This window comes from Phyllostomus discolor, chromosome 7, assembly GCF_004126475.2.
Source record: "Phyllostomus discolor isolate MPI-MPIP mPhyDis1 chromosome 7, mPhyDis1.pri.v3, whole genome shotgun sequence".
NCBI classification, from domain to species: domain Eukaryota; kingdom Metazoa; phylum Chordata; class Mammalia; order Chiroptera; family Phyllostomidae; genus Phyllostomus; species Phyllostomus discolor.
This window is the reverse complement of record NC_040909.2, coordinates 46,900,547-46,913,356: the sequence shown is the minus strand read 5'-3', so window position 1 is coordinate 46,913,356 and position 12,810 is coordinate 46,900,547.

Below are 12,810 nucleotides of genomic sequence, written 5' to 3'. Positions count from 1 at the left end.
ATACAGAGTTATATATTCTGTATGACACAGAATAAGTTCACTGCCCTAAAAATCCTGTGCTCCAGTTAGTCATCCTCTACTTAACTTTTTTAGAAAAATATATTTTATTAAATATGCTGTTACAGTTGTCCCATTTTTCTCCCCTTTATTTTTTTTCTCCACTCTGCACCCCCACCCCACCAGCATTCCTCCACCTTAGCTCATGTCCATGGTTCATACATACAAGTTCTTTGGTTTCTCCATTTCCTATACTATAACCTCCCCCTGTCTATTTTGTACCTACTATTTATGCTTCTTATGCTCTGTACCTTTTCCCCCATTCTCCCCACACACCCCCTCCCCACTGATAACTCTCCATGTGATTTCCATTTCTGTGATTCTGTTCCTGCTCTAGTTGTTTGCTTAGTTCGTTGTTGTTGTTGTTGTTGCTGTTTTTTAGGTTCAGTAATTGATAGTTGTGAGTTTGTTGTCATTTTACAGTTCAGAGTTTTGATCTTCTTTTTCATAGATAAGTCCCTTTAACATCTCATATAATAAGGGCTTGGTGATGATGAACTCTTTTAACTTGACCTTATCTGAGAAGCACTTTATCTGCCCTTATAATCTAAATGATAGCTTTGCTGGATAGAGTAATCTTAGATGTAGGTCCTTTCCTTTCATTACTTGGAATACTTCTTTCCAGCCCCTTCTTGCCTACAAGATTTCTTTGGAGAAATTAGCTGACAGTCTTATGGGCACTCCTTGGTAGGTAACTGTCTCCTTTTCTCTTCCTGCTTTTAAGATTCTCTCCCTCTCTTTAATCTTGGCTAATGTGATTATGATGTGCCTTGGTGTGTTCCTCCTTGGGGCCAACTTCCTTTTTTTAAAAATATATTTTATTGATTGATTATGCTATTACATTTGTCCCATTTCCCCCTTCACTCCCCGCCACCCTGCACACCCTCTCCCACCCACATTCCCCCACTTTAGTTCATGTCCATGTGTCATACTTGTAAGTTCTTTAGCTTCTACATTTCTCATACTATTCTTACCCTCCCCCCCTGTCTTTTTTCTACATACAATCTATGCTACTTATTCTCTGTACCCTTTCCCCCTCTCTCCTCCTCCCACTCCCCTGTTGCTAACCCTCCACGTGATCTCTATTTCTGTGGTTCTGTTCCTGTTCTAGTTGTTTGCTTAGTTTCTTTTGGTTTTGCTTTAGGTATGGTTGTTAATAATTGTGAGTTTGCTGTCCTTTTACTATACATTTTTTTTATCTTCTTTTCTTAGATAAGTCCCTTTAACATTTCATAAAATAAGGGCTTGTTGATGATGAACTTCTTTAACTTGACCTTATCTGAGAAGTACTTTATCTGCTCTTCCATTCTAAATGAAAGCTTTGCTGGATAGAGTAATCTGGGATATAGGTCCTTGTCTTTCATGACTTGGAATACTTCTTTCCAGCACCTTCTTGCCTGTAAGGTCTCTTTTGAGAAATCAGCTGACAGTCTGATGGGAACTCCTTTGTAGGTTACTGTCCCCTTATCTCTTGCTGCTTCTAGGATTCTCTCCTTCATTTTTACCTTGGGTAATGTAATGATGATGTGCCTTGGTGTGTTTCTTCTTGGGTCCAACTTCTTTGGGACTCTCTGAGCTTCCTGGACTTCCTGGAAGTCTATTTCCTTTGCCAGAATGGGAAAGTTCTCCTTTATTATTTGTTCAAATTCATTTTCAGTCTGTTGTTCTACCTCTTCCCCTTCTGGTACCCCTATAATTCGGATGTTGGAATGTTTAAAAATGTCCTGGAGGTTCCTAAGCTTCTCCTCGTTTTTTTTTTTTTGAATTCTTATTTCTCCATTCTTTCCTGTTTGGTTGTTTCTTTCTTCCTTCTGGTCCACTCTTGTTTTGAGTCCCAGTTTCCTTCCCATCACTATTGGTTCCCTGTGCATTGTCCTTCATTTCTTTTATGGTAACCTGCATTTGTTTATCTAATTTGTAACCAAAATCAACCAATTCTGTGAGCTTCCTGATCACCATTGTTTTGAACTGTGCATCTGATAGGTTAGCTATCTCTTGGTCGCTCAAAAGGATGAGTTCTGGGGCACTGATTTGTTCTTCTGTTTGAGACATCTCTCTCTCTCTCTCTCTCTCTCTCTCTCTCTCTCTCTCTCTCTCTCTCTTTGGTCTGGTTGCTCCTGTTATGGTAAGGGGCAGATCCTTAGGTGTTCACCAGGATTGGGCACCTCAGTCGCTAGATTGTGACATTGTATGTGAGAGCAGGGTTGAGAGGGAACAATGGCGGTAGCTCCGTTCCGTGGGACCTCAGTCCCTTCCCTGGGATCCTGGGTTGCACGCTGTGCCCTGTTCCACAATCGCTGCCTCACTGGGTCTGCCAGCTGCCGCTTGCGTACTCAGGGTCCACCCACTGCGATCTTGCACGCCCCAGATGCCTTACGCGCCCAACTCTCCCTGCTCTCCATGCCGCACCCTGTGCCCTGCTGCTTGTCTCCGCCCCTCCTACCGGTCTGGATGAACAGGTCTATTTCAACTTCTTGGCTAGCTGACTTTCATTCAGATAAATTTTCTGTCAGTTCTGGGTGTTATTCTGCCTCTAAATTGTTGTTGTTCCAATCTTGGTTGTGCATGGAGGTATGGTGCACCCACCTATGCCTCCATCTTGGCCGGAAGCTGGGGTCCAACTTCTTTGGGACTCTCTGAGCTTCCTGGACTTCTTAGAAGTCCATTTCCTTTGCCAGATTGGAGAAGTTCTCCTTCATTATGTTTTCAAATAAGTTTTCAATTTCTTGCTCTTCTTCTTCTCCTTCGGGAACCCCTATGATTCAGATGTTGGAATGTTTAAAGTTGTCCTGGAGGTTCCTGAGCCTGTCCTCATTTTTTTGAATTCTTGTTTCTTCATTCTGTTCTGGTTGAGTGTTTATTTCCTCCTTCTGCTCCAAATCATTGATCTGAGTCCCAGTTTCCTTCCCTTCACTGTTGGTTCCCTGTACATTTTCCTTTACTTCACTTATCATAGCCTTCACTTCTTCCTCTATTTTGAAACCATGCTCAACCATTTCTGTGAGCATTCTGATTACCAATGTTTTGAACTGTGCATCTGATAGGCTGGCTGTCTCCTAATCACTTAGTTCTATTTTTGGAGCTCTGATCTGTTCTTTTATTTGGGCGATATTTTTTGGTCTCACTGCATCTGGTACACAGTAAAGGGCAGAGCCTTAGGTGTTCAGCAGGGTAGGGCAACCCACTTGGCTGCATTGTGGTGCTGTATGTGAGGGAGGGGTCCAAGAAAGAACAGTGTCACTTGCTTGGCTCTTGGCTGGCTTTCAGTCACTTTCTCCACTATCCACAAGCAAATTGGGCCCTTCTGGTGCTGATTCCCAGGTGGGTGGGTTTGTATATGTTCTAGAATCCTGTGGATCTCTCCAACGAACTCTCCTGTGAGGCTGGGTGTTTCTCCTGCTGCCACAACTCCCATAGGTTTTTTCAGTCAGAGGTTTCGAGGCTTTATTTCCACACTGGAACCCTGGGTTTTGCAGTCTGTCTCACTCCCCAGTTGTTCCTCCTGGTTTATCTGTGCCCAAATGTGGGACCACCGGGTCCACCAGCTGCTGCCTCACCTGTTTTGGTCCACCAGCCACCACCTTGCCATGCATCCTCTCTGCCCCGGCTACCCATCTCAGCCCCTCCTACTGGTCTGGATGAATGTTTTTCTTTAACTCCTTGGTTGTCAGACTTCCATACAGTTCAATTTTCTGGAAGTTATGATTGTTTTTTGTTTTTAAATTTGTTGTTGTCCTTCTTTTGGTTGTGTGAAGAGGTAGCATGTGACTTCCAGCCAAGATGGAGGTGTAGGTAGACACACTGTGCCTCCTCACACAACAAAAAATTGAACTGTATGGAAGTCTGATAACCAGGGAGTTAAATAGACACATTCATCCAGACTGGTAGGAGGGGTGGAGTTGGGAGGCTGGGCAGAAAGAGGTCACAGCAAAAAAGCAGTGTCTGGCAGACCCCAGGCATGCAGGAGGCAGCATCGGGCGGACTCAGTGAGGTGGTGGATTGTGAAGGGGCACGGCATGCAAGGTGGCTGGCAGACCAGCAGGTCCCACATTCCAGTGCAGATAAACCAGGTGAAATTGGGGAGTAAGACAGGCTGTGCAATCCAGGGTTCCAGCTCAGGGAAATAAAGCCTCAAAACACCGATTGAAAATACCTGTGGGGGTTGAGGGCCAGAAGAGACTCCCAGCCTCATAGGAGAGTTCATTGGAGAGACTCACAGGGTCCTAGAATGTACACAAACTCACCCACCCAGGAATCAGCACCAGAAGGGCCCACTTTGCTTGGGGGAAGTGGCGGAAGTGAATGAAATCTGGCAGAGAGTGGAGCAAGCGCCATTGTTCCCTCTCTGACCCCTATCCCACATACAGCGTCACAACCTAGCCACTGGGTTGCCCCGCCCTAGTGAACACCTAAGGCTCCACCCCTCATACATAACAGGTGCAACAAGACAAAAAAAAAAAGGCCCAAATGAAAGAACAGATCAAAGCTCCCGAACAAATTAAGCAACAAAGAGATAGCCAACCTATCAAATGCACAGTTCAAAGCACTGGTGATCAGGATGCTCACAGAATTGGTTAAATTTGGTTGCAAGTTAGATGAAAAAATGAAGGCTACACTAAGTTAATAAAGGAAATGTACAGGGAGCTAATAGTGATGGGAAGGAAAATGGGACTCAAATCAATGCAGTAGACCAGAAGGAAGAAAGAAACATCCAATCAGAAACAAATGAAGAAACAAGAATTCAAAAAAATGAGGAGAGGCTTAGGAACCTCCAGGTCATCTTGAAACGTTCCAACATCTGAATTAGGGGAACCAGAAGGGGAAGAGGAAGAGCAACAAGTGGAAAAGTTATTGGAACAAATAGCAAAGGAGAACTTCCCCAATCTGGCAAAGTAAATAGACTTCCAGGAAGCTCAAGGAGTCCCAAAGAAGTTGGACCTAAGGAGGAACACACCAAGGCACATCATAATTGCATTAGCCAAGATTAAAATGAAGAAGAGAATCCTAGAGGCAGCAAGAGACAAGGAGATAGTTACCTACAAAGGAGTTCCCATCAGACTGTCAGCTGATTTCTCAAAAGAGACCTTACAGGCAAGAAGGGGCTGGAAAGAAGTATTCCAAGTCATGAAAGGCAAGGACCTACATCCAAGATTGCTCTATCCAGCAAAGCTATCATTTAGAATGGAAGGGCAGATAAAGTGTTTCCCAGGTAAGGTCAAGTTAAAGGAGTTCATCACCATCAAACCCTTATTATATGAAATGTTAAAGGGACTTATCTAAGAAAAAGATGATCAAAAATATGAACAGTAAAATGACCGCAAACTCAGAATTATTAACAACCACACTTAAACCAAAAACAAAAGCAAACTCAGCAGACAACTAGCACAGGAACAGAACCACAAAATGGAGATCACGTGAAGGGTTAGCAACAGGGAGTAGGAGGAGGAGAGAGGGGGAAAAGGTACAGAGAATAAGTAGCATAGATGGTAGGTAGAAAATAGACAGGGGAGGTTAAGAATAGTATGGGAAATGTAGAACCTAAACAACTTACAAGTATGACACATGGACATGAACTAAAGTGGGGGAATGTGGGTGGGAGAGGGTATGCAGGGTGGAGGGAAGTGAAGGAGGAAAATGGGACAAATGTAATAGCATAATCAATAAAATATATTTTTAAAAAGATTTAAAAATGAATCTATCTATATGCATTCTGTATTGGTTCTCTTTTCCTGCAGAACACTGGCTAATACACTTACTTTATGGGAAACATTAAATAAAATGCTATTTGCAATGTTTATATTCTAAGTTAAATACTTGTTCTCTAACTTTATTAATGATGTAGAAATATAGTTAAAATATACAATTTATGATGGAGTATTTTAAAATTAGAATATGTCAGAATGAACTTAAGAAAATATAACATCTATAGAGTTAATCAATTTATCAATAAATTTAAAAAATAAAATAAAAAGGTAGCATGTATCTACCTACGCGTCCATCTTGGCTGGAAGCTGCCCTCTCCTTAACTGTTTGAACGTATGGGATACAGTGATAATAACTTTTGATGTCCTTGTCTACTAATTTTAGTACGTGTGTTGGTTCTTGGTCAGTTTTAATTGATTGATATTTCTCCAGTTTCTTTTCATGCCTAGTAATTTTTTATTTGATATAAGACATTGTGAATTTTACCTGACTGAGCATGGGATATCTTTTGTCTTTCCATAAATATTCTTGGGCTTTGTTGTAGGATGCCGTACCCTCTGGGTGTTCTTCATGATGACCCTGAATCATGAGGTTTTCCAGTCTGGCTTCTGAGAACAGGCACTGTTCCTAACTCTGTGAGTTCTGAGGATTGTTCCCTCTCATCCATTCAGATGGTTCTTTCCCTTAGCCTTGGACCTCATCACAGGCATGCACTAATGAGTACTCAGCTGAGTACTCAAGGAGGACCCTCTCTTGCTCTACCATCTCCAATGGGCTGCATTGTGAATTCTACCACCCTGGCTTCCTCAAACTCTTACAGCTCCACTGGCTCCACCTCCTTGTGCCTCAGAGTGGAGACTGTCTCCAGGCAGCAAAGCTGGACAGTCAGAGGGCTCACCTCCTTCATTTCCCATCTCTCAGAGAACACTGCCCTTTTATTGCCCGAGGTCCAGCATCTTGAGAACTGTTGTTTTATCAGTTTTCTCCCTCTCTCTCTCTCTCTCTCTCTCTCTCTCTCTCTCTCTTAGTTTCTTTCAGGCAGGAAGGTAAATATAGTCCCTTTTACTCTATCTTGGTTGAAAGCAGGATTCCAGATAATCCATCTGGAAAAATAAATTATGGTAAGTGTATGTGATGGAACATCATACAACCACAAAAAAGAATGCCTTAACCTGTCACAAAAGACTACATATTGTATGATTCTGTTTATATGAAGTGTCCTGAATAGGTAAATCTATACAGTCAGAAACAGAAGCTGCAGGGGAATTGGGGGGGGGTGATAGCTAAAGGGTGTGGGGTTTCATTTTGGGTGATAAACCAGTTCCAAAACTGTGGCAATGGTTGTACAACTCTATGAGCATACTGAAAACCACTGAACTGTACACTTTAAAGGGGTGAAAAAGAAAAGAAATGCACTTGAGCTACAGGGCTTTGCAAAAGTCAATTTCAGAAGCATGCCAGGAGGAAATCTGGTGGCAGAAGGGTTCTCTGAGCACAGCTGTTTACATAAAACTGTAAAACAAGCACAGCATTTCTCTGGGTGTGTTCAGGGATGCCTCCAGCCTGTGGTGCAGAGAAATGCTCCCCACACTGCAAGGTGGAGCTGGTTCTTTCTGGAAGAACATAGACGAAATCAGGGCTGTGTGCTGGGGAGGGGGATAAGAGGGTGGCGATTTTATCTCTAATGTTTTATTTCTTGGTCTGGGGCAGCCTCTGCCTGTACATTTTTCTTTACGTCTACATTTTCTTAATAAGATTCCTTGTCAGATAAATCGCTCAGCCTTTCCGCTGATGCCAGGGTCCCCTCCTTCCCTGTGCCCTCACAGCACCCCATGGAGAATGCCAGCACCATGCTGAGGGGCTGGTTTCCCATTGCTGATGCAGAAAGAACACCTGAGAGTTTTAGGAACAACTTCTTGAAGCATGTTTTTTACTTCCCCCAGAAAAACACAACTTTCCCATCACCCTTGCCCATGCTGCATATCCCCCAATCTTCAAAAGTCCCGAAAAACCTATGGAGCTCATGAACGCAGCTTCCTCTGGGCCTCAGCCCAGGCTCACTCCACTCTCTCCCTCCACCCAGGCTGTGGCCATCACACTGCTGCTGCCCTGATTCCCCCTTTAGCCCAGATGCCCCTGCCACTTCCAGCAACAAATGCCCGGCTCATGGTAGCCCCCATTTGCAAGACGCGCCTGACCCCCAGGTGACAGGATGGAGAGCCTGACCCCACACAGCCCTGTGAGCAGGGCTGCCCCTCAGGGACCACCATCCTTGGGCCCAGCCTCCCAGGTCTGGCACATTCGGGGCTCTGCCCAGCCTCCAGGGCCTTGGCTCCTGCTGGTTCCTCTGCCTAGGGCTGTTTCTCTGACCCCAGACTCTCACCCACTCGCCTTTTAACTTTTGAAAACTGTGAAATGTTACCTGCATAAAGAAAAGCACGTAGAACAAGCAGACAGTATAACAAACCATTTTAAAGGGATACCTGGATACCCCGCAGTCAGGTCAAGAGACAGAACGCCTACCTGTTCTTTAAAAAACCACCTTTTAAAAATTATGAAACATTTTGAACATAAAACAGATGAAAATAAGTATCCCCAGGACTTCCACTAAGCCCCATGGACCGCTAATGGATTTCCTTAGATTCTTCAGATTTTTTCAAAGAGGCAAATCATTCCAGAAGGGGCCCCACGACTCTTCCTCCCACTTCGGCCTCCCCACTCCCCCCCACCCCCCACCCTGAAGAAGCCAGTGCCCTGGCCGGGTGTTCTCACTCCCGAAGTCTGTGCGAGTCACAGAAGTCTGAATCCTGAGCTCCCAGCCTCTCTGCCCTGCCCGGTGTCCTTGCCCGCACACGTCCTTTTGTAGCATGCGGCTTCTGATGTCATGGCCACGGCTTTCCCCAGCAGTAAAAATGTGGGTCTTCAGCACACCCAAAGGGTGACAAATTGTCCTCTGGGGGGAAGGGGGCTGGTGTACATTTCCATCCTTGCTAAGAGGGACCCACAGCTTCGCCTCTCAGCAATACTTGGTATTAGCAGACTCTAAAAACGTCTCGGGTCTGACGATAAGACCTACTCATTTTTGGATCTCAGGATTACATGTCTCCTCTTCCAGGAGGCCTTCCTCAGTCTCTGCTGCTCTCCCAGGAAGAGCCAGCGCCTCCTGTGTGCGCCCACCATGCCCTGCACTGGAATACGTTGTCTGCTCATAGACCCCCATGAGACCATGCATGGGGCCTGCTCCTGGTTTGCAGCAGCTTCCCCCCATTCTGCAGAGTCCCCAGCATGCAGTCAGCACTCACGAAATGCTCACAGAGTGAATTAAGGAGTCCAGCCTTCATTTCCGGGTCATGACCACAAATGTACTAGAAAAGCCTACAGCTCAGGCTCCGACCCTAGTAGCTGATCAAGAAACATCGGCACAAACTGCATATCCCCATCCTGATGCTACCAGCAGGGGCTACGCCCTTGGCCGTTCTCCACTCTGCCTCTGGAACAGGCTGGGGAAGGTCATGAGGGCTGAGGCAGAGGTAGCATGTGGGCCATGGGACCAAACAAGAGGGAACAGAGAGGGAACATGCTCTAGGCATCAGTAGCTCTGTTGCTGCCACAACTGTCAACAGAATTTCATGAATAAATTATTAAAAATTTTTTTCAATCCTCACTCAAGAACATGCTCATTGATCCTAGAGAGAGAGGAAGGGAGGGAGAAAGAAAGGAAGAGAAACATCGATGTGAGAGGGAAACACTGATTGGTTGCCTCCCATATGCACCCTGACCGGGGATCAAACCTGCAACATAGGCATATGCCCTGACCCGGAGTCACACAGGCAGGCTTTTAGTTTACTGGACGATGTTCCAACCAACTGAGCTGCACTAGCCAGGGCTCATGAATAAGTGATTAAAGGCAACTTCCTATTTGTATTTGAAATCCACATCTCTGTTTCTGCCCGTGGAATGAGCCCAAGGTTCTTGTTTCGCTGCCAAAAGTCTGTGTGATGTTAGGCAAATTGCTTGAACTTTCTGAGCCTTGGTGTTCTTATCTATAAAAATGTAGTAATTTTTCTGGCCTTACCTCTCTCACACAATTGTTGCCAAGATAAATAAAATGGCAAATGTTTTTTAAACTGTAAAAAATACAAAGAATTTTATGACAGTGATAATTACTGCTTTTCATATTATTTGATTTTAATTTATGCCAAGAACTGGGACATTTGACATTCAAATGTTCTTTATCATAATTAAAAACCACCTGAGACCCACTCGCCTTTCATATCAGCCTTAGACACTCATTTTCTTGTTGTTGAGCTGGCTGAGGGCCCAAAAGCCCCCACTGAGAGAGGGAGGGACCCTGTGGCCGAGTCTGGAACCTACTCCTGACTCACAATCCAGAGCTCTTCACTCCACTCCTATCCCAGGAGAAAGGGGACACAATTCCCCTTTTTACAGGATTCCCTGATGCTACTAACCTGGGCCCAGCCAAGCCTTACACATACAGCATTGTTAAGGACAACATGCACGAAGACATAGAAAATGTTCATGGAGTCCTGTGGTGTGGCTCAATGGATTGAGAGCCGGCCTGCAAACCAAAATGTCGCTGGTTTGATTCCCAGTCAGGGTTCATATGTAGGTTTCGAGCCTGGTATGGCAGTTGGAGGCACGTGAGAGGCAACTGATTGATGTTTCTCTCACACATTGATGTCTCTCTCCCTCTCTTCCTTCCTTTGCCTCTGCTAAAAGTAAATAAAATCTTGGAAAAAAAAAAAAGAAGATGTTCATGGAGTTAAGAGTGATAGTCTTAGATTTTCTGAGTTCTTGCTATGTGCTGGGCTACACCAACAGTTTTTTTGCTTTGGCCTGACAAACTCTATAAAGCTGGTACTATTATGCACAAGCTACAGGCAAGGAAACAGAGGGCCAGAGGCTGAGCAGCAGCTGGGGAAGGGACAGGCAGCTGCAGACTCAGATCTGTCTTCAAGTCTGTGTCCTGTGGTTTGGCCTGTGACCATGAGCACTGCCACTCTTGGCGCAGAGTGGGCTGAGTACAAGTATGGGTCCAGTATAAACAGGGGCATATGATATCCATCTACAGCAAACCTAGGACAGGGGTTAAAGACAATTTTTTTAAAGATTTTATTTAGTTTTAGAGAGAGGGGAAGGGAAAGAGAGAGGGAGAGAAACATCAATATGTGGTTGCCTCTTGCAGGCCCCCTACTGGAGACCTGGCCCACAACCCAGGCATGTGCCCTGACTAGGAATCAAACTGGCAACGCTTTGGTTCACAGGCTGGCACTCAGTTACTGAGCCACATCAGCCAGGGCAGAGACATTTGTTTTTAACATACCTTATGTCCAAGCAGGACATTCAAGAACAATTAAGCTAACAAGATCCATTTTTAATTCAATGCAAGCATTTTGTAAAGTGTGTTTTTAACTTAATTATTAATACAAAGTGTGTCTAAGTGGCTTAATTGTCTCTGAACTGATGATTTAAAACTCAGGAAGTGGCTCCAAGAGGCCTTGCCAATACAATTGATGGCAGGTTCCTAATGGACTGCAGCCAACTGCATCTGCCTCGCTGTTGAACTGGGTCCCAACCCCCAGCTGGGGCTGTGGGCCTCCACCACCCACCAGCTGGTGGACATCGATTTCTGAGGTCCCTGGCTTTTAGTCACCTGCTGCTGCTAATGCCCTGAGGCAGGACTGGCAGCCTCCCCTTCTTGCCCTTGCCCCTCCCATACCAGAACAGGGGGGAGAGGGCAGAGTGAGAGGCAGGGCTGTGCTGGGAGTGCAGAAAGTGCTCAGTGTACATTTGCAGTTCACTCACCCACCTATGCTCATTCATCAACACTTACTGACTGCTCACGGTGTGCCCAGCTCAGTGCGAGCCTGCAGTGGGCAGCAAGGAGCAGGAGCCAGGCTTCTGCACTGTAGGAGAAAGAAGGTTGTGAACACACCTGGCTACTCTGAGGGTTTTCCTGTATGACCCTTCCCATTTCTAGCCTCAGGTTTCCACTACGGGTCCATGGAGATCTCCACTGAATATCCATGACCTCCAAGGGTCCTTCCAGCTCCAAGTCAGCCTGCCTTTGCCTCATCCCAGCTACCCTCTGCTGTCCCTGCCTGCCACCAGGCTCACCTTCCTTCTTCCTGGTGCTTCCAAGCACCAGGACAAGAGACCCTGTGTTCTCTCTGCTAGCTCCTGAGCAGGTCCAGGAGACTGTGCTCATCTCTGTGGGGAACAACACAACACAGTCCCCAACCCAGAGCTACCGGACAAATTCCTCAACCTCTCAGAGCCTCTGTTGCTGAGGGAGACTAACAGGCATTTCCTCACAGGTTTGTTGTGAGGATTAATTGCTGTCAACAATGCAGAGAGAGCATCAAGCACAGTGCTGGACCCAGAACGTCACTGTCATAAGCTCTTGAGCTGCACACAGTGAGTCTAGCACTAGAACACGCTGTTGAGTGACAGCTCCAAGGGACGCCCATCAGACTGCTGGTGAGGAGCAGGCACTTGTGCCATCTGCGAATGCTTGAAGTCAGGGAGGGAGCCCAACGCTGCTGCCCAACCCACAGCGTGTGTGTCTGCCATCGCAGGTGAAATCAACAGAAAACTAAATTCTCCTCTCCGGAAAAAAAATGGAAAACACCATCTGAGCAGCAAATATGAGGGCCTTCAGAGCATGTGTTTCACAGCAGGGAAAGAGAATTTGGGGGTCTTCTAAGGCCACTGAAGAAGCCTGACTTGGTGGCTGGCATTAACCTTGTTGAGGCTACAGCTAGTGAGAGTTGAATTCAACCATGGGAAAGACCCAGGGAGTGCCTCAGGGTCCCAGATCTCATGGGTCTGGCCTAACCTGGGCCACACTGACTTGGGGACTTGGGCCCGGCTCACACTTTTGGGGGGCTGTCTTTTACCCTTCTTGCCCTTCTTTGCTACTAGGTTCCATGTTTTCAGTTGTGTGAATCTCCTTCCTCCCCAGCCTCAAGGAAATAAAGGGCCTGGGAGAGTGGTCAGGACTCAGAGGAACCAAAACCAGCTCTGCAG